The sequence below is a fragment of the Amblyomma americanum genome, chromosome 6 (assembly GCF_052857255.1).
Source record: "Amblyomma americanum isolate KBUSLIRL-KWMA chromosome 6, ASM5285725v1, whole genome shotgun sequence".
Lineage (NCBI taxonomy): Eukaryota > Metazoa > Arthropoda > Arachnida > Ixodida > Ixodidae > Amblyomma > Amblyomma americanum.
This window is the reverse complement of record NC_135502.1, coordinates 95769042-95791260: the sequence shown is the minus strand read 5'-3', so window position 1 is coordinate 95791260 and position 22219 is coordinate 95769042. Positions and strand designations below refer to the sequence as shown.

Genomic DNA, 22219 nt, shown 5'->3' with positions numbered 1-22219 from the left:
CCCGGCCGGTGACCCGCGGGAACTGTCAGCGGGCCAGAGCGCGCCTTACCTTGAGGAGCGAGTGTCGGTTGATGGATGGAGAATGGAGGCCGGTGACCCGCGGGAACTGTCAGCGGGCCAGAGCGCGCCTTACCACAGCCGACGCTATGCGCTACCTCGAAGACAACCTTCTTTCCCTCGGACTCAACACGTGAGGGGGGCGAGATGTGTTTGTGCGCCCAAGTGAAAGCCCTAGCCCCCCTCCTTCCCCTCCGGCGTGGGCGTCCTCACCCTAGGGAGTGTGGAGAAGAGGATATAAAAATCGACAAGCAGTACGGAAGAGGGACGCTCAGGACGACATCGTTCGCCAAGAGGGCCTTCAGCGCCGAAGCCCGACGGCGTGCAGCTTCTGCCAGCAACCGCTCGAGCCCAACTCCGGAGCCACTCCATCGCCCCCATGAAGTCGTCGGCACGTAAGCTCGGACGCCCCAGCCTCTGAATCTTAATCATGTGTAATTATTGAATATATCTGTTTGTTTAAACTGAGCCATACGGTGTCTCTTTGCCTCTCCATCCCGTGTGGACCTGCGCATTATGGGGGTCATCACACGGCTGTAAACTAGTTTACGCCCTATGCTTTACCTCGTGTACTAAGCTAATCTAACTTCGTTCCATATGATAGTGTTTTGAGTGGTTTCTGAGCAGTTCGACTCTTACGGCCACGCTCCCCCTCTCGCTACGTGGCTTGCGCTGATAGGATGCGTTCCTGCTCGGTGTTGTCTTCGTCACACATTTCCTGGACATGCATTAATGAATGCGCTTGAATATATGGAAAGACACGGAACCTCGGTATGTAGGCGGTGCGTTGACAAAAAAAAATTCACAAGGACATCTAATTACACAATGTGCTTTCAATGTGATAGCATTACAAGCTGTTGACGCCTTTTGATGTCACTTCCGATCTGGTTACCCCACTCCCCTGCAGCCAGTAGGATTGTTCTGGTCTGGTGACGCCACTTCCTTCCAGCGAATCATAAATTAGCTTCCGACGGCACATTTCTTTTTTTTCTTCCCCGATGAGACTTCTAACGCTGTCGTATTAAAAACAGTGGTGCTGGAAGTGCTGCGACAATGACCTTACGAAGCAGCTCTAGAAAGAACAAGGTTGAGGACTGGGCGAGTTGGTAAGTATTCATTTTAAACCAGCCAGAAGACGCGACACAAAGGAAGAAGCAAACAAGACGAGGCTGGTTATCAGAAGGTTATCATATCGCTTCTGTTGTGTATCATTGGCATGTATCGACCGACAATCGCCCGGAAATGCAAACTTTCCTAAAAGTTTCTTTGCTGTACACGCTGACCAATGTTTCCCCTATAGTGTGAGGACATCAAACAGGAATTCAAATGCGAGTAGTGGCAGTCAACTATCGCGCGGTGCCTTTGTGCGTGTCGAGCGGGAGCTCAAGAACGAAGCGGCGAATGTCTCTGGAAGGAGGTACTCCAGCCAATGGCGTCGACCGGTTCTCGTGACGTCCCGGGTAATTCCCTTGCACCTGACATCGCACAATAAACTCAAAGTTACGAGAACCGTTTGAGGCCATTGGCTGGAGGACCCCCTTTGTGGAGCACCTGCCGCTTCGTTCTTGAGTTGTATCCTACTATAGGTCGCACAACTGTGCCACAAATTCTCATCTTTAATACTTCAATTCATGAAAGTCGCTGTTGTGGAGCAATTGGGTCTTTAATGTTGCTATTGTGAAGCAATTTCGGGAAGAATAATCACGAGGCTAACCCTACCTGTAGCTCATCCTTGACCTCAATCTCCCCTAGACGAGAACGAATTACGTGGTTGTGAGCTCCGTGCTCGCATTTATAATATTGTAACGAAGCGTACGTCGGGACGGAACGGTGGCTCCGCCGCCTCGAAGAAATTGACCAGCAGGTGTCGATGGGTAGCATGAATTAACTTGATTTATTTAAAATGGGCCCAAAACATCATTTAAACTGAACAAACTGATGCACAAGACTAATAATAACGCCATCAGTAATAGCAAGGTGGCGCGCAACATCTTCCGAGCAGCAGGACCGCAGCCGTTCCTCTCTCTGCTTCGCGCCAAAACCCCCTCTTAAATACGTTTGCCCAGGATGCTGGGGACACTTTTAGTAACCAATCGGAAATGCGGTTGTCGAAGCCAATGAGAACGATTTCTTTAAAACGAAAGCAGCCAATAGCACGCCGGTGCCCACGAGGTTGTTTACTCGAGAGCACCGCGTAAATTCCACGAAGACGCGCGCATTTCCGCTTGGCACACAGATACAAACACACAAAACAACATCCGAAACACGGGGAAACACAAACCTCCCAGTCGGTGCACCACGCGACCCGCCGTCCGCGCTCTCAGCCCTCGCGGCTCGTCTCCGACGCATCTGGTCCGCCGGGCAGTCTGCTGCCCGAAGCAATCACTTCGCGCGACTCTCCTAGAAGCCACGGGGGGGTCCGCGCGCCCGCCCTGGTGTCCCGGACACGGCCTTGGAAGACATTGTCCCCCTGCAGGCAGCTAACCGTGCGTCTCGGTGCGTTTTACTCTAACTAAGCATTCGAGCAAAGCCGGGGAGGGGGCCGGACAACGCCTGCTTACAAAGAGAGAAAACGGCTCTGGCAAATGTCGGGGTGTGAGCCCCTCTAATGGCTCCCCGCACAGCAGCGAGCACAAAGACAGCAACAGTCGCACCGCGGGGAGAAGAACACGTTCAGATTGTTGGAAAAACTGGCGCACGAAACCGGCGAAGCTCGCTACGCGACAATATGTGCGACTGACATGCTTTGCCGCGGTAGCATCGAAAACCAATTTCTCCTCTCCCTGGCTGCCCGTTTAGGACAGTTGCTTTCTTACCGTCTTCCTTCTGTGCTGTTCACACATTTTCCGCCGCGTTGGTTGAGGGTTGCGTATTGGTCCGTAGCACAAGTTTCCTCCCCCTGGGGTGGCATTTGGATGAAGGTAAATTTAAAAGCGCCTGTGTACTCATGTTTCGACGTACCGGCACGCCATGAACCCTAGCTGTTCGAAATCAGCCCGGAACCGTACATTCACAGCGGCCAGTAGGCAGGGCTTAATATGGCAGGTACAAAAAAAAAATCCTTCCTACCCCCCTCCCTTCTCACTTGCATTAATCTGTTCTTTGTAGTTGATTTTTTAAAAATACAATTTGCCTCGCAGTGAGGCTTCGCAGCTGTTCGTGGGACACCGTAATAGACACCGATTGATCGAGTATTACGTCATGCGGGATCAACTGCCTCCCACATATCTGGGAGTTCATTCGCGACGGCTGCGCGGAGCTGGAAGAAGACTGCCATCTCATTTCGGCACCGGTGAGTGCGGGGGAGATGGTCCCGCGGCAGCGCCTCCCGCCCGCATACCAGCGCGCATACTCTTCCGCGCGCTCGCACCCCGACGCGGGGCCCTCGCCCCGTCTGTCACCGAGAGGGGCGCGCCACCCACACGCCCCGAGGCTCACACATGCGCCGCTACCCGTAGTCCCCGCGGAGCGAACGCACGCACACAGCCTGTATATATAACTGGGCTACCGTCTCTCCCCCGTGCGAGGGTCAAGGACAGCGTGGAGAGACGCTGACTGCTCGCGGGGTAGCGGAGTGTTCGCGCGCTCGATACCGTTCTGCCTGCCTGCCTCCTTCGCGGGCTGCTTGCTATATTTGGCCAGGGCACTGCGGCATCGGCGGGCCGCGCCCCGCGTGGCACCTTGGCGGAGCAGGATATTGGCGACAAATCGCAACGCAGTACGTTACTTTTAGGGGTCTGTATGCCTGCCTGCCTGTGGCGCGGTTTGCAGAGGCCGAGACGTTGGTGTCCGGGAGGCAGGCTGTTTTCACTCCTGTTGGGACTGGGTCAGCGTCGTCAGGGGCGCCTCTAGTCAGGGCGTGGCGCGAAGTAAACGGGGAGGAGCAGTTCGAAGGAACGGCATGAACAGTGTTCATGTGTGGTCGGCACTCGGTATCTCTTTCTGGTAGCGACCGCGCAGGACGCTATAAACCCACGAAAAGTAGGCTGAAGGTACTCCGCTGCACAACAGGCTGTTTACTTTGGCTCCGTAAGAAACGCATTCTGCTGGCTAGGCGTCCCGTTGAAATCGCCGCCGGGGCTCAACGCTGCCGAATCGTGCCGCAAGGGGAGCAGGCGTTGTCTTCAACAGCCAGCGATGGTAAAAAGGTAAATGAAAAAATAGTGAATGCATAGTCGTAAAGCATCCTCGTTCGCGAGGCGCTGGGTTCGAATCCCGTTACCGCCAGGGGTCCACCATAAACCACCCGGTCTGCTGTCCGTGGCCAACGAAGGAGCCGCAAGCCACGATAATCGGTAACGCTACGTAGTCGAGGGCCGGTGGCGATTCATGGGTGTGGACCCTGACGCAAGCTGTGCTCCCTCAATGAAGGCTGCTAGATATTAGTCGCGAATAAACGCAGCCGCACGTTTGCCTTCTCTACAATTTTTCTTTCTTGTTTGTTTGTTTCCGCGCAGAGCTGGCCAACGGAGCGGCCATCCACGCGTTGCAACTGTCTTACCCGCTCCGCAGGGCGCTAATTGGCTACCAGAGGAGCAAAAAAGTTCTCATTTTATGTGTTATGGGGCTGCGTTGTGCAGGTCCTAACGTAGGCACAGGCAAGGCGCACTTGCGTTTGAAATTTCGCTCCGAAGCATAGCCATCGTCTACAGCCTAGACCTATAGTGTTGCGTTCTGAATTCTGAATCATAAGGTCAAAGTGCGCCAGCGCTGTAAAGGAGGAGTATATTTCGCTCAAACGCCCAGTCGTGCTTCCCGACGCTGTCGTTAGGTGGGGTGCAGCCCCCAAAAATAAACATAAATATTACCCTGCCCGCACCGCATTGGGCACGACGGCCTTAAAGGAATTTAAAATAAATAAAATGAGGCTCGAGGCAAGTATGAAATTTTTAATTGCAGAAAAAAAAAGAAAGAAAACGGGAAAGTGATCTAGCATCATAGAGAAACCCGCTGAGAGGACCAGGCTCAGGGGTGTTTACTGAATTCGTAAAGGGAATTAACTAGCATTAATTATGTTGGGGTTTTGTGATTGCATACTTGCTCTAGACTCAAGGTTGTAGTGAATTAGCTAAAAGTATTATATAAGGCTACTGTGGTTTCGTAATCGTTCCTGTTTAACTCGTGCAGTTTTAATTGAAGTAAAATAAATTTAGAACTAAATAAATAATAACTGCAACAAAAAACGTTGAGAACCATATTTACATTGTAGGGACTTCTGGTTATGCGGTCGCTTGCGTTCAGCCGCCTCCGATGAGTGACTGCGTCCAACACGTGTGGTCTCGGTTACGTGATTCACAAACGCAGCGTGACGCCGGTCTTAACCTTTACAAAAATGTCTTAAGACAGTCCATAGACTCTCTACGAACGTGTGTCTATAAAGTCTGTCGACTTTACAAACAAGACTATAGTCATAGTCTGTAGACTGTTAGACCGTGCTGGCGACACGACGTTTGACCATCCAATGACCCCACAAAAAAGGGATGCCTGTTTTCTCACGCTTGGCTCGGTGGGAATGGTCTTCCCTTTGACTGGTTTGCCAGCAAGGACGCCTGGGGCAGCGACCGACGATGGACAGACGACAGGGGAATAGGGGAACGTGCCTTCAAGTAATTAGCCGTGTCCGACACGAGCTGGCCCGACCGGATAGAGCTTGCGGCAGTTGTAGCCCGCAGCGCAGCACGCATCACCTTTTGTAGCGAGAGCTACACTGGGCTACCAGTCGAGCATTTCGCGGTGCATGGGAGAGGAAAGTTGTGCGCATGCGCCGTTACCATGGAAACCGGAGAGGAGCAAGGGGCTGCGTGCGCTTCGCCGCGGCCGCGCGCCCGCTCCACCGTCGGAGCCGAGCCTGACGTCACGCGGATGAGCAGTTGTGCGCATGCGCCGATACCATGGTAACCAGAGTCCCCACAGCTGCGCTGCGTTCTTCGTCGCCGCTTTGACGCACGCCGCTCTTTCACCCGAACCGCGTGTCGCATGCGCAGCATTGCGCATAAAAGGCGGAGATGGAATCGGCGTCTGTATCACAACGTTTGATATGGATGCAGAGAATGAGAGTCCAGCCGCTGTTAAGCGGCGGTACAGGCAAGAGACGATTAACTCTTCCGATCCTGAGGTTGTCGCCTGGCAGTTGGCTACGCAACAGAGAATGAGCGTCAGAAGGCGGAGAGAGCAGCAGAGACGCCCGAACAGAGAGAGGAACGCCTTGCCAAACGGAGATGCCAGACTGCCGAGCGTAATAGACGGCGCATAGCCGCCAGGATGGAGCCTATGGAAGGCGTCAGTCAACGGGAACCAACAGAAGAAGATGGGAAGGCCCGTCGTGTGACTGATCACATCATTCGAGTTTCCGAAAAACAAGCTCGGCCAGGGAAACTTATCTCTCGCTACGTATATCCTGGCATAGCCGAGCCAAGCCACTGCCGTTTTCTTTTTTTCTTTTTTTTTTGTGGAGACAGGGAGTCGCTTGCCCGACGCTTGCACCTCTGTAGGAAATAGCAGCTGACTTGTGATTTCTCCTCGCCCATTCTCACGGGTGACTCCGCTTGTTACGTGCTGTGCGACCACCGTGGAGAAATGTGCCACGTGTTGGATTGGCCACCGCCTAATGAAAGGGCGGAACCTTAGGGGATTTAAAGGAGCGTGCTGAGTGAGAAAGGACGCTCTGGGCCCTGTCGGCAAGGTTGATCCAGTCGCTCGACTCATGAACTCTTGAATTTTGACTGTTTGCTCTTTCTTAAATATGCAAATAAGCTTCGCCAAAGTGCGCCATTAAACCCGCTTGTTTTCGTTTCCCCAAACTTCAAGTTCCATCTTTCCTCACGCCGAGGGCTCGGACACGGTACCCGACGGAACCCGGTTTGAGCGAGCCTGTGTGCCACGACAAGACTATGAACAGGCAGAAGGAAATATCTGTAGGAAGGCAACAGAACCTAAAAGAATTATGTCGACAATTTTTATAGGGGAATATATCCTCCAGGTTTGACAGCAAAACGACTAATATAGTCCCACTCGCTTGTTTCGTCTATACCACGGTCAGCAGTGTTTTTATTCCGGTCCACTCCTCCCAGAGCTGCTTCGATAGCGCGAGGTGGCGTGGAAGCGGATATGCGCGGTGACGGGGCGAACGGGTCCGCCGCAGCTGCAGAATGTGTGCTGTCCGCTTTCGTTATCTGCGCCGTCTTGCGCGCGCTCTGTCGGCGCCGATGGCGAGAAGAGCATCGCGTTTCCGTGGCGGAGAGTACAGCGATATTGCATGTCTGTAAAATGCGGTCACCGCAGCGGTTATAGACACTGAAGCCGCGCAAGATCCGAGGTTTCTATGTTGACTCACTGTGACACTTTTTTTTTACTCCTTTAGTGCTCTGCTGCTGATCTGTTAACAGATAGACATTTTATATATTTATATTGTGGTCTTTTCTAGTAGTCTTGAAAAGCAGCTTACAAAAATGGATGACATGAGTAAAGCAATAGATTCTATTTCAGTAGAACAGCGCCAGGACCATGAAGCGCTGAAGTTTCTCAATGCCAAAATTGAAGATTTAGAAAACAGAGGAAGGCGGAATAACCTGATCATTTTTGGTTTCGAGGACTCTGAAAACGAAACCGCTGCCAAGTCAGAAGAACTTGTTCTTAGTCTATGCGCCTCCGAACTTTCACTTCCCTCATTGGCAATTGAACGCGCTCACAGGCTAGGTAAATTCGAAGCTGGCAAAGATCGGCCTGTCATTGCAAAATTTGCCTCTTTCAAAGTACGGCAGTCGGTGCTCTCAAGTGCGCATAAGCTGAAGGACACTTCTTACAGCATATCTGAAGATTTTTCACGTGGTGTGCGCGAAAAAAGAAAGATTTTGTGGGACTACGCAAAAAGAAACAAACAGGATGGAAAGAAACCAGTGCTAAAGTTTGATACGCTGCACTTAAACGGAAAACGTTATCAGTATGATAGCGATTCAGGGGGTGTGGTCGAGCTGTGACCACTGGGCTCGTCCCTGAAAACAAGGCCGCTGAGTTTGCTGCTCATAAACTGCCAGAGCATTGAAAATAAAATTGATGAATTCTGTCTTCTCGTTCAATCTACAAATCCATCAATTGTTCTTGGTACTGAGTCATGGCTCGATTCGTCTGTCTTGAATTCTGAGGTTTTCCCTTCCGGATATCAGTGTTTTCGTCGCGACCGTTGCACAAGAGGCGGGGGTGTGTTCATTCTCGTTGCTTCGGGAATACCATGTGTAATGTTACTCTTCTACTGTTACGGAGTCTGTGTTTTGTAAATTAAGATTATCGATTGGAAAAAGCCTGAAAATTGGGGTATTCTACCGCCCACCTGGTTCATCGCGAGCAGAATTTGAGCACCTATCAAGTATTCTCGACACTGTTGACGGTGATCCTATCTTGTTGGGCGGGGACTTCAACCTCCCTGGCATAGATTGGTCAGCCAGTTCCCCGAGAGACAGCGCTCAAGGTTCCTTGTACTCGACATTTTTCGATTTAATTGATTCATTCAGGTTCCATCAGTACATTCATGATGCGTCTCGCAATGATGGCTCTGGGAATATTCTTGATCTATTGCTGTGCAATACCCCGAACGTTATAACAGATGTTAGAGTACTGCCGGGAATAAGTGATCACAATATAGTGATAGCCGACATTTCAATTGGAAATGTGTCAGTCGCAAAGAAACTCGCGCGAAAGGTCTATGTATTTAGTAAGGGAAATTATGAGAGCATTAACATAGAGTTAGAATCATATTTTTTGGTTTTCGATACTTTGGCTGATGAACTTAGTACTGAGCAGTTATGGACCATTCTAAAAGAAAAACTCTTACAGCTACAAGACATGTTCATCCCCACGCAAACTATATCTCCTAGAAGAGCTAAAAACAAACCATGGTTCAACAGCCAGTTACGCGCTCTCACGAAAAGAATAAAGCGAGTTTATCTGAAACTTAGAAAAAGGCGTTGCCCTGGGAATCTAGCTGAACTAATAAGGTTGAAATTTGAGTTTAAATCGCTAGCAGGAACAGCGAAACTTTCTTACTTTTCTTCACTTGGAGACAGGCTGGCACAGGATTCGAAGCAATTCTGGAAACATGTTCGCAGTCGCGGCAAAGATGACTGCTCGGTACCAACGATAAAAAGTGGTGATACGCTCATTGAAGACGACGCATGTAAGGCTGACACCTTTAGTAAATATTTCTTGTCGGTATTTACTTCATCCCACTCGCGAGCTTTACAGATTCCAGCAAGTGCTGATCTGATGCCAGAAGTTATCTTTAGTACAGCAGGAATTCGCAAGTTATTGCGCAATCTGAACCCGTCGGTGGCAAGCGGCCCAGATGATTTACCAGCAGCAGTTATCAAAAATTGCGCTGATACATTGTCATTGTATTTTACACGATTATTTGAAAAGAGTTTGCAAGAAGGCACTCTGCCGAAAGACTGGAAATTGGCTCGCGTTGTGCCTATCCATAAAAGTGGACCGAGAAATTTGGTAGAATAGAAAACTATAGGCCAGTGTCTCTAACAAGTATAGCTTGCAAGACAATGGAGCATGTAATTTACAGTTCTATCATGTCGCACCTCGTTAAACACAATTTGCTTAACCCTGCTCAGCACGGATTTCGCCAAGGTTTGTCTTGCTCTACACAGTTGGTTGAGTTTACTTATGATATCGCAGTTGCTATTGATAATCAGAAAGTTATTGATTGCATTTTTTTGGACTTCCAGAAGGCATTTGATATTGTTGCGCATGATCTCCTTGTTTCTAAATTACGCAGCTACAATTTGAATGAAAGAGTCATTGTATGGATCTCTGAATACCTATCCCTACGGCAGCAGTGTGTAGTTGTTGGTGGTCGCTCCTCAAACTATGGTTCTGTCACTTCAGGCGTCCCCCAGGGCTCTGTTCTGGGGCCACTTCTTTTTTTGTTGTATATAAATGATATTAATGCTGATGTTACTTCTTCGTTCAGAATGTTCGCAGACGACTGCGTGATTTATAGAATTATAGATGGTTCACTTGATGTGCAAAGCCTGCAAAACGACTTAGATAAGATAGCCATGGGGTGTAATGATTGGGACATGACTTTGAATACTAAAAAGTGTGTACACGTCACCTTTTCGAGGAAGCGTTCCTACCCTGCTTATATCTACACTATCAACCATGCGGCCTTGAAAAAAGAACAGAATTTTAAATACTTAGGCGTTTATCTTACTGCTGACCTGAGGTGGTCAAAGCATGTTAATTACGTCGTAAAGAAAGCTGCTGGTATATTAGGTTTGTTAAGAAGAAATTTCAGCCACCTTCCACAGCATCTCAAAGAACAGCTATATTTTACTCGCGTCCGCACAGTACTCGAATATGCATCAGTGTGCTGGGACCCGCACACACAAGAACTTATTGACAAATTGGAAAAAATTCAAAATAGGGCAGTCCGCTTTGTACTTGGAAACTATTCCAGGACACTCAGTGTCTCGGAAAGCAAAAGGAATCTTCAGTGGCCAGAACTTAAAACTCGAAGAAGAAACCTGAGATTAAAATTTTTGCATAACATTTTCTATTCCAAGACTGGCATAGACGGATCAAAATATTTGAAGCCGCCTTTCTATGTCTCGAAGCGAAGGGACCACAATTTAAAGCTTCATGAATTTCCTTTTAAAGGTGACGTACTCCGTTATTCGTTTTTTCTGCGAACAGTTCGCGAATGGAATGCTTTGCCGCCACATATTGTTAATGTTCTACCTAATGATGCCTTTTTTCACGCGTTAAGTGCATGATTTTTTGTTTTTTGAATGTGAAAGTGCCCCCCTGCTGTAATGCTGAAAGGCGATGCAGGTACCAAATAAATAAATAAATAAATAAATAAAAAATAAATAAATACTAACAAGCGCTTTGCTGCTGTTCATATATCATGCTCTGTCCCCGTATTTTGCATCATTCGTTTGTTTGTTGGAATGGTAGATCGCGTAGCTGTTGTACAGCCCAGTGTGTTGTTTATTTTTTTTTTCTGGAAGGCAGGCCCTATACCTAGTCGGGGAGCCCACCGTTTACCTGTACGCTTGCGGTTTGTCTGCAGCACTGAATACCAGAATAAAAGCGAAAAAAAAAAATGTTCATAGGAGGATAGTGAAAACAGCGAGAGCCTGCCAACGTGTCGTGCGGAGAGTGAGTGTTATGCAACGGGCATTGTCCGCGCGTCGACCGGATTCGCCGTCTGCGATCGCGTTGCAGGCTTGCAGCTCGCCGATGCGCTCGCTGGTTTTGTTCGTCTGTCGCAAACATTTGTTCCGTTCTTGTATTTTTGTTTTCTTCGTTTGCTTTTCTCGCAGCGGAGAGCTCATGCATTCACTTGTCGATGCGAGTGGCCGCGACGCGATTGGAGCTCCAACGAAGGACTGGACACCCGAGATTCACAAAGACAATTCATTGTGTCCGGTAGCTTGTTCAGTTTCCTGCCTGTTGGAAATTTAAACGTCGTCCTGGCAAACCTGCTCGCTGGAGCCTTCAGTTTTAAGAGATCGGGTCGCCTCCACATGTGCGCTTCATCCGCGGTGTCGCGAGAACCGCGTGATGAATGTGGAGAGGTGGTCGAAAACAACTACACAAATTCAAGCGCCGACATTTCATGAACACCGGCAAGATGGTCTTTCCGCGTCGGTGTCTGCCTTCTCTCTCGTCGCTCACTGAGCCCTCACCTCAGACCCCCCCCCCCCCCCCCCCCCCCCCCCTCCCGGCAAAGCGAAGTCATGTCGAACTGCCGAGCAATATTGTAATCAGAAGCCCCGTCTGTGGCTTCAGAGATTACAGACTCTGCCTCCACTGCGGCGTTTGCGTCGGCGCCTTGAGTTTTTTTTTATTTTTCTACTTTTGCCATACAAATTACGAAACTGTTCGAACCCATAGCCAGAGGTTGTGTGGGGTTCAAAAAAATGTATTTAGGCAAAGACAGCTCCTTTGTGAAATGAAAAGTACAATATTATCTGTAAAAAGACCAAACACAGCATTGCGCTGGGGTTAAATACATTAGTTTGCATGTTTTAATACAGTTAACAAAAACTAACCAAAGCAACACACCACAATAAATACAGACCGAAGAGAACAATCACATTGGTCAAATAAGGGTCATAAAGTATGGTTTCATTGTTTTACAGGTTTCATGAGACTGTTTAACCTCTGGTGGTAAACTATTCCAAATCCTGGTTCCTGCAAATTCCACCAACCGTTCACTGTATACATTATTATTCGGTGGCAGATTAAAATTACCGTATGTGAGGTTTCTTGTAAGAGATGACGGGCGAAACAAAGAAGCATTGAAAGGATGATTATATTTTACTATGCTGTTTATACAGATTGCTAATTTTAACTTGTGCAAAAGATCGAAAGGAAGGATATTCAGTGATTGGTATGTGGGATTTTACGTGCCGGAGCCACACGAGCTATCGGGGACGCCGTTTTGGAGGATTAACCTAATTAGACCACCCGCGGTTCTTTAGCATGCGCGGACAACGCGCAGCAGACAGGCGTTTCGGGATTTCTATTTCAGAGGCCAGAATGCGATGCCGCTACCGTGGGATGATCAGCAGCCGAACGCCAAAGCCGCTGATCCACCGCGGCGGGTGTGTCTTGACCGATGTCGGGTGCACAGGCTCGGGGATTCGTGGTGAATTCCAGTGGCAGATCCGGATCGGTCCGTCCGCTGCGCGACGTAGTGCCTGAATCCGCCGGAGAGCACCCACCCCCAGAACTTCGTTTTGAACACTTGTGCTCCGGCCAGTGCAAGCCGGGTGCCTCTGACGGAGAATGCGTATACCTAGTGTTCCTTGCGTTCTACCGCGCGTCCTTAGGGGCGCGTTCTGCTCTGCGAGCTCGGGTAATCCCCACCTTCCATGGGCTAGCTAGCCTTCGTAACATTTGTGTGCTCCCTAACCTTCGGAACACGTCACGCCACCCCGGTGACAGGCTCGTGCTAGCTCACTGCCTGACTCAATCCCTGGCCGACTTGTTCGCTACACTGACGCCTCAGCCAGCGGACTCCTGTTTCGAGCCGGAGTCTCTCCGAGCACATCTGTTGTCAAGGCGGTTGCACGAACGTCGCCTGTAGGGACAAGGCTGATACTGCTCGCCATAGGGGAAGCCGCAACGATACCCGTGTCCCAATACTCCGACCTCTTTATTCGGATTGACTGTCAAGCCACGCCTGCCGCTCTATTATTCAGAATAAACTCCCAAGCCCTATATTTCAACTCCTGCGCCAGGCCGCCGTCACCAAGCCTTCTCGAAACATTCAGGCTGAACAGGTTCCATCCCACCGTACTGTCGTAAGGAATGTGCTAGGTCAAGCCAGCTTCCGCGCATCCCTCCTGGGCCCTGCGTATCAGTTAACGTATATTGCAAGTTTATATTCGGCCTCAGGAACACTCCACCTCGGCCGCTTAGAGCGTCATGAACAGCTCCAGGAGTTAAGCTCCACCTTCCACCACCATCTACCGCGCGCGTCATCTAATACGGAACGGGCGCCGGGGAAAAACAACAAAAACACGCAGGCTTCCGGTACAATCCTACGATTTCGGTGGAGACATATTTGCTCAGCGACTGCTCCCAATCTGGCATTGGAGCAAGTGATCCGGGCTCCAGATCTGCCACTGAAATAGACCTACTCCGGAAAGAGGAGGAAAAGTGGATCCGGAAGCGCTTCGAATTTGAGCTTAGAATTCAGTTATTTTGCGTAGAACGGAGAGGAAGACCAGTAAGACAAGACGGCATTCAAGGTTTCTTGTAATACATATATAATGATGCTAGGAATCATCATTGCAAGCTCGCCATAAAGCGTTCAGCTTGGATATTCGTTTGCATTCACCAGCCTCCCTCGGCACGACGCCGTGAATCAACGTTTTATTCAAAGTTGGCGCATGCTTGCGCGCGAGTGTTGCGGGAGGAAATCGTAACTGCTTCCAAGAACGCCCCGTGAGCGGAGGCTCAATCGGTTCCCGTTTTGTAAACACCGATATGTAGAACGCGCGCAACAGAGCCTGCCTCCACGGGCCGCGCTCTTATCTGCACTGCCGCCGTCGTCTTGGTGGCGGTGGTGGAACGCGAGATTGCAGGGCCCGCAATACTTCCGCCTGCCCGTCGCACACCCACGCCGCCGCCATTGGGGCTGAGGCGCGGATGGGGGCTGACATCACCGCGGGTTCGCCGAACTGCGCCCGGCATCCTGGCCGGCCGCCTGAGGATGAATAATGTCTTCGCTAAGTTGTCTCAAACGCAGACTCTCTCTCTCTCTCCCCCCATCGCCCTCCAGTCTTCAGCCAGCTTCGAGACCCTCCTCGCAACCTCCTCTCCTCCCCTCTTTCCTACCAGAGCCCCTATTACACTAGACTGCTTATACGTGCGTCAGCCCTCCCTCTCACACTGTGATGTGCAAGATGCGCGCCGAGCCACTTGTGGGCTCCGTTCGCTTTCTCTGCTTGCTCTGTGTTCTTGCGTAACGTCTCCCGTCTCTTTAGGGGCGACGTCGGTGATGCGTCCTGAACAGCCTGCTTTAACTCTTTCTTCAGAGATAGAACGCTTTTACCCTGCCGCTGCTGCAGCTTGGCTGGTTTCAGGAGGTCACGTATAATGCGCGCGCTGCGCTTACGCTTACTAAGCGGCCAAGGTCGCACCATGTTTTCCTTTTTTTTTGCTTTGTTGCTGGTCGCGTGCTTCCGTCTGCTTGAGGGGTTACTGTGAGTCTGGAGACTGCGGTTTGAACTTGCAGTTGTGAGCGCCCCGGGCCGTGTTACCTCTGCTTGGGCTCCACGTCATGTTCCCGTTCATTTTCTGGAACTTGCGCGACATAGTCCAACTCCGCACTGTTTCCCCTATTTCGAGGCACTCGATTATGTTTGTTGTGAAGTATGCATTTCAAGCTAATTGTGTCAAATGCAGTCTCGGGTGTTTCGCGCGACGCTCGAAAGGTGGCTAGGACTTGGAAAGCGCTGCCAAGTTTGTCCTGGTTTTCAGGCATTATTTTAATCAGCATGCAACCAAGCCACGCAGGAAGAGGCCTGTCGCAATGCCCTGCATTGTCCTCGTTGCGGACTACGAAATGCTTGTCGGGAACTTCTGCTTCTTCGCCAGGCCGTTGAGGAATGCTTCGTTTTTTTGTTTAGTTTTTTTTCTCATATTGCAAGCGACCATCAAATCGCTACTTAGATGTTTGAACGCAACAAACTCGAGCGGCCGCCTGTAGGCGAACTGTGACGTTTTCGTGGGTCATGAGGAGTCTGTGAGGACCGATCGATGGCTACAACCCATGTATACCCAACGGGCTAAGCTTATCTTCTGTGTATTCTCTTTGAGCTCCTTTACTGAAAGCTATCGGGTCAAATTTTCTGCGCGGACCTCATACCGATTCCAGTTAAATTAACTGAGCACTTTTGGCTTCAGTGTCGCGTACAGCCGACAAGGAACAGCAATGTATATATTTTTCACGATACGAGGCTTCGCGTGCGGGACTGACGGGTCATTGTTTTTGCTCAGGCGTATACTTAAGCAATGCCGATGAAGTGAACGGTTCGCACAGCCGAATAAAGGCGAGCACCAGCCGAATCCCGGCCGAACAGCGCCACGCCTCTTCGAATCACTACGTGCCAGGCAGGAACGACACAGTGTAGCCTCGGAAACGACCAGAGGGCTCCTCGGCGACCTCTCACGAAGACGAGTCGTTTACGCAGCAGACCTGACGAGTGTCACTTCGGTGACTGTGGAAGAAAAAGAACACGCGACCAACAACAGCAGAAAGAGGACTGTTTTAAGAAGAAGCCCGAGGACATCATCGTCATCAAGAAGAAAGAGGGCTGGCTGAACCGAAGCGCCCCCCGCCACACCCATTACCGTCGGCCTCCATGCCTGCTATTTTTTGGCGTACCACTCATCAAAAACTGCGCGGCACAGCAGGCGTGTAGGCTGTTCAAGAAGCGCCTCGCTGCAGCGATGGACGTCTGTCGAGGCGACGGCGGCGACCGGACGTTAGAAGTGGAGTATGTGACGGGACTACCCGGCAGGGGGAAAACTGCGTTCGACCAGCAACAACAGCAGCGCCGACTATATATACACCCCACCTAAAACCGTGCAACGCTGTCTAAGCTACATAGCTGGCGTCAGCTATTTCAGGGTGAATTCACACAGCTGTTCTGCTCATGCATGAGCTATTCGCTTTTGGCGCGTGCGTTCTTTAGACGTGTTTTCCTTGGCTGCTGCGGGTCTCCGCCCAATACTCTTTAAATACGAGCCGTTTTCAGTAGTCGACGCGCGGATTCAAGGCTCCCGATAAGCTGGCGACAGCCGCGGGGCTCTCTCAGCGCTGCACCGTTTTGTCCCGAGACGAAAGTGTATATGCAAGCGCGCCGGACGACGATGGCAAGCTGCTGCCGGGCGTCACCAGTGGCCGCGGGAGAAACACGAGAGCAACAGGGGGCTGCGCGGCGGCATCAAGCGGCGGCCGACCCTGAAGGAGATCACGATGAGGACGCGGCCGGGCGAGAGCCGACTCCTCGTCTCGACGTCTGGCCCCAGCAGCAGCAATGTGCATGCATGCACGAGCCGTGGGAAAACGCGTGGCAAGTCTGGCACAGAAAGGGTGAGTCGGCCCGAAGAGGGGACGAGGCGAAGGCGTGATCAGGCCCGATGGAGCTGGCGGTGCGGGAACGTGCCTCCTCCTCTTGCAGATGCAGAAAACGCGGGCGCGCCCGGCCTGCGTGCTTTCGCTTTAGCCCCCCCCCCCCCCTCCCCCCAACCCACTCTCGTCTTCCCCCAAATCTGTACGATGCATACGCGTATGCATGCACACCTCTTCTCTGGCGCTTTGGTCGGCATCGTTGTTTTTACTGCGCGATGTTTTTTTATTTGTTTCTTCGGCGGAAGCACAAGCGAGATGATGCGCTCGTCTATCATATGCGTTCTGCCGGTCGCGAGAGGCAAAGGGTGGACGGAGGAAGGGGCTCGTGTGGTATGTCCATGACCGGATACATGTCATGTATAGTATATGAGAGCGGCTTTTCGCGCTCCGCGAAAGGTGGTGGCATCTACACTGCGGAAGAGGACCAGACGTGGGTGGACGGAACAACGGCAAAACAGTAAAGAAAAAAAAGCAGCGCTGGCATTGATTATGCAGCGATGTTCTTCTGCCAGGTTTTGCATTCGCTTCGCCTCTCTCGTTCTCTGGGTGTGTGCTCGTGTTGCTGGAGAACGAGCATAATGACGCGTGCGGGATGAAGCAGTGCGCGTTTTTTTTTTTGCGACGGCGTCGATTCGGGAACTTGGAAGAAGGATTGCGTGAAGGTAATGCTTCGGTCGCTGAATGACATTACACCGAACATGAGCAGGACTTTGGACTTTCTGGTACACTGTGATAACCTTAGACACTGTGGAGTCGTTCGCTAAAGATGTCCAGGTTTTGGCGCACATGTGTGTTTTCGCAACTGTGTTCGAAGCGTTACTCTTGGCTTTGAACTTGCGACCGGATAAGGGCTGCCTGTTTACAAATACTGGCCTTGTCGACGCGCGGCTGGGGCGTCACCACCGGCAGCGACACGACCGCCCATGACTACGAATATGAAATGCACCACAGCTTCCAGCGGCGCTTTGGCGCTTGTGTAAGTCAGTGGCCGGGTTTATCCATGTACAAAAGGTCCGGAATAAGTGGCAGATAGTGTTCCGATACGTTATTGTACATGCCTTATTTTTAACTTAAACACTGCAGGGTCGGTCCAAGACTGGTGTGCACTTCAGCGTAGTGCGCGGTGGATTTTCTTCAGGGCTCTGTGTCCTGATATGTCGGAAGTCGTGGCAGTAAACAAAGAAAGAAGTGCCGTTGTGGCGCAGTACTTTGGACTACGCACACCCTTGACAACAACGCAGACTGTAAAGGTGCGCAGGCAGTTTAGTTATCAACTGTTTTAAGAGTTTTTTTTTAATAACCTATTCGTGACGAAAAGAGGCAAAAGGAGAACGGACACAGCGAGGGGACGAGACGGGGTAAGGCAGAAGACCGGGGCAGCGCTTTGACCAGGGGCTATAGTAGGATACAACTTAAAAAAAAAAAAACAGCAGTTGTTAACACTGGGCCACGGTCCGCGGCGTCCTGTATTACTACGCTAGCCAGTCACAAAAGTAAACGAAAATCAACTTTTAATGTTTGACTTTATTAAACAAGCCATGTATCAACATTCTAGCTCTTATAATTTTTTTCTTGTGATTGGTTTTTTTGTTTACGCAACAAGAAAAGCTTTAACAACGGGCTATACTTTTTTGTCGTGGAGGAAATCTGTGAGGCTTTCTTGAATGTGGGCGGAGCTTCACTGCGACTTAAGTTTCATCCGACTATAGCATCCGTTCACGTTCGACCTCCGAGGACGCGCTTCGACACCTGACAGCCCATCCAACGACTGGCCGAGAGCGAGAGCAGCGCAGCCGCGAAGAATCCCCAGCCAGCCCGGCCGCTGCGGACGTCCAGCCATTCGTCGAGCCACACCAGGATGACTCAGCCCCGATGTGGACGAGCCCTGCTGCATTCCCGCGAGCGACATCGAGCCAGATTCATTAATTAAATCACATGAAAATTGAAAATTGGTTTTTGGGGAAAAGGAAACGGCGCAGTATATGTTTCACGTCTCGGCGGACACCTGAACCGCACCGTAAGGGAAGGGATAAAGGAGGGACTGACAGAATAAAGGAAAAAAGGGGTGCCGTAGTGGGGAGGAAAAACGCTACGGCGCCCGTGTGCTGTGCGATGTCAGTGCACGTTAAAGATCCCCAGGTGGTCGAAATTATCCCGGATCCCTCCACTATGGCACCTCTTTCTTCCTTCTTCTTTCACTCCCTCCTTTCCCCTTCCCTTATGGCGCGGTTCAGGTGTCCAAAGATATATGAGACAGATACTGCGCCATTTCCTTTCCCCCAAAAAACAATTATTATTATTATTATTATTATTATTATTATTATTATTGTTATTATTATTATGCCGTAGTGGAGGTCTCCGGAATAATTTCGACCACCTGGGGATCTTTAACGTGCACTGACATCGCACAGCACACGGGCGCCTTTGCGTTTCGCCTCCATCGAAACGCAGCCGCCGCGGTCGGGTTCGAACCCGGGAACTCCGGATCAGTAGCCGAGCGCGCTAACCACTGAGCCACCGCGCCGGGTTTAAATCATATCCACACTGGGGTATGAGGGGATTGATGCACAGACGCCAAAAATGATTTTTTTTAAATAATAATATTAATAATAATAATAATAATTGTTTTTTTGGGGGAAAGGAAATGGCGCGGTATCTGTCTCATATAAGGTTGGACACCTGAACCGTGCCGTAAGGGAAGGGATAAAGGAGGGAGTGAAGAAAGAGATAGGTGGCGTAGTGGAGGGCTCCGGAATAATTTCGACCACCTGGGGATCTTTAACGTGCACTGACATCGCACAGCACACAGGCGCCTCCATAAAAACGCGGCCGCCGAGGTAGGGTTGGAACCAGGGAACTCCGTCCGGATCAGTAGCCGAGCGCTCTAACCACTGAGCCATAAAATCATATTCAGAAAATCGTTTTTGGAGTCTGTGTATCAATCTCCTCATGGCCAATGTGGACCCAGGGCCATTTTAAGAAACCGGTTCATCATAGGTTTATCTTGCAAAACTTAGTGCGCCGTCCAGGAGACAGCGACTGGTGTGCGTGTGAGCAACGTCCGAGCCGGGCACCTGGTCGCTCCGTGTGCCGTCCTGTGTGCGGGCTTCCCCAGTGAGGTTATCAATGCCGTGCCGACAGAAAAGTGGCTTCCGCCGAGAGCCCCGCTTTCGTTCCCCCTATCCGCCTCTTTGGACGGAGTTTCGCGTGTGATCAAGTGGAGTCTCTGAAAACCGAGCAACGGGCGAGCGCGCCTCTCGAAACCCGAGGAGGGTTGCGCCCCTTGTTCGGTTTTGGGCGCCTCCGCTTGCTCTTATGTGGAGGCACGCTCTCGGACCCTTGTTCGCTTTTCGTAGGCCCTCTTGCTCCTACGAAGTCCTTCTCCCTCTCACCCCCAGTGAAGGAGGGGGAGGGGGCGACGTGCGGTTATCGTCTCTCGACGCCGTTATTAGCGAGTCGTCAAAACAGCTCCGCTGCGCGGCGGCGCCGCCGCGTGTTCAGTCGGCGACTTGCGATAGGGTGAGGAGGGGAAGGGAGGCTAGGGCGGGCCCTACGCGGAGGCCGGAAATGAAGCACAGACGCACCGCCGGCTGGATGAACGTTGCAGGGGGGAAGTGAAAGGAGAAGAAAATGAAAAGAGAGAAGAAAAAACGAACAAGCAAGAAAATGAAAGGCACAAAGCCGCACGGCGCAGGATCAAGATCGAGCCTCGAGGCACGCCGAGATCCCGCCTGAAGGCGGTCGGTTACGCATGGCGTACCACTTCGATGTGTACGGTTGACGATTTGCTTTCGTTCTCTTTGTCCGCTTTTTTTTTTATTGCGTTCGTTTCTCGAGAGAGGGAGCTAAGTGATGGTTTTGGACTTGTTTTGAGGTGGCATCTCGGCGGAATGCTGGGGCAAATTGCACGAGGGGGCGTGGCGGGCGCGAGGAGGAAGAAAAATTTTCGGAAGACTTGATGAAACGGTAACAATATGCACATATATGATATACACCGTGCTGCTTGTAGCTGCATGGTTGCAGTTTGTTGGCGCGTTCACTTTCGGCCGAAATACAGATGGGCGGCGCCTACTTAGTTTTCGCTAAATCTCGTCGGAATCCGGCGACCGCGAGATTATAGCTTTCCCGCGGAAAGGAAAAAGCGTCAGAAACGCGCGTAAATTTCTGGGCAGGAGCGTGCTGTGCACTCCGCACTTTCCTGATCACATTGGTCTATACTATCAGGCAAATTAAGAACGCTGCTGCTAGAACGACGCTGCTAGAAGGAGTGCGCGTCCTTTCGGTCTTCGCACCTGTGCTTGAGTACGAGCCTGTTTTTGGGTGCATATATCGGTCGGAAGTGTGAGGCGGCTCGTGTGCATCACGAATGCAAGAGCCAACTCTCCGTAGGCTTATGCCGGCGGCCCCAACAAGCCAGGGGTGCAGATATGCGAAGAACTTTAAGGAATATATCCGATTCCCTCAAATCTCGAGAGAACCGTCGTAGGTTGCTGTGGTGTTTCCTATACGCTACGTATACGTGGATCGTCTCTGAAGACGAAGGCTTTAGCGGTCGGCTGAATGCTATCGCGAGGGAGAGGGAGGGGACGCCAAACCTTACGAGGAGGGGGGGGGGGGGGGTGCGCTGAGCTGACGCGGTGAGGTTGGGGAAGGTACTTGACAGGAGCTGCAGGCCGCTGACCCGGTCGGTGGCGATGAAGTTTGGCGCGTGCGCGCATGCACGCACAACAAATCGGTGGTACATCGTTTCACGGACAGCTTCACCGAGCTAAACTATGTGCTAGTGTGTTTCTGAGTGTGGCTCGCCAACCCTTTCTGCCAGGCCGATGGGGCGCTGCCGTAGTGACTGACTGGTTAGAAAGCAGCAGGGAAGCGTGCGCAAGCAGCGGCTATATGGTTCTGCTTTGCATAGCATGCATGAACAAGATGTGGTACTGCGTATACTGTGCTTCCAGATGTTTGCATTTTGTGGAGCAGGATAGAAACAAAGGTAAATAAACAATAGATAAAGCCCCTCGCTCTGTGACGGCCGTTTTGCCATACTTGTCAAGAAACTTCCCCTGGTCTTACAGCTAAAGTAAATACAAAGGTGGTAAGCAGTGGTGCTGGCCTCACTCCGTTCTCGGATAGGTCACTATATGCAGCTGTTTTTGTTGTAGTTGAAAAGCGGAGGAGCAATACTGAAATATGAGGGGAACAGCAATTGCAAAACAATTGCTATAAAAGCAAAGCGCTTTAAAGGGATCGCCACCCGCCTCGGTGCCGACATAATATCAGTTCCGCACCGTGCAGGCAATTTGTATGATAATTTTTTTCCCCGGCTGTAAAACGGAAGAAGGTGGCTCAAAATAGCCTTTTTTAGGACCCCCCCCCCCCCCCCCCTTTTTTTTTCCTAGTATACGGTCCGATGCTGGCGCGTTATTTTTTGTTTCCATGTACATTTTTTTTTTTCATCCCCGCTGATGTTTGTGCAACGCTAGTGGGGTTCACAAGCTTCTGGAC

General features: G+C 50.9%; 1 protein-coding gene across 2 annotated transcripts in view; it reads left to right on the top strand.

The window, feature by feature from the left end:
* The window catches only part of LOC144093875 (LHFPL tetraspan subfamily member 2a protein), a 99375-nt gene that overhangs the window by 6178 nt on the left and 70978 nt on the right, over positions 1-22219 (top strand). Inside the window, exon 1 of one of the 2 annotated variants that reach the window (XM_077627617.1) lies at positions 16658-16678. The exons of the other annotated variant lie outside the window; for it this stretch is intronic. The gene's annotated coding sequence lies outside the window, so the exon portion shown is untranslated. Of the gene's footprint in view, positions 1-16657; positions 16679-22219 lie in introns of those variants that run through there. 2 annotated transcript variants of the gene reach the window in all.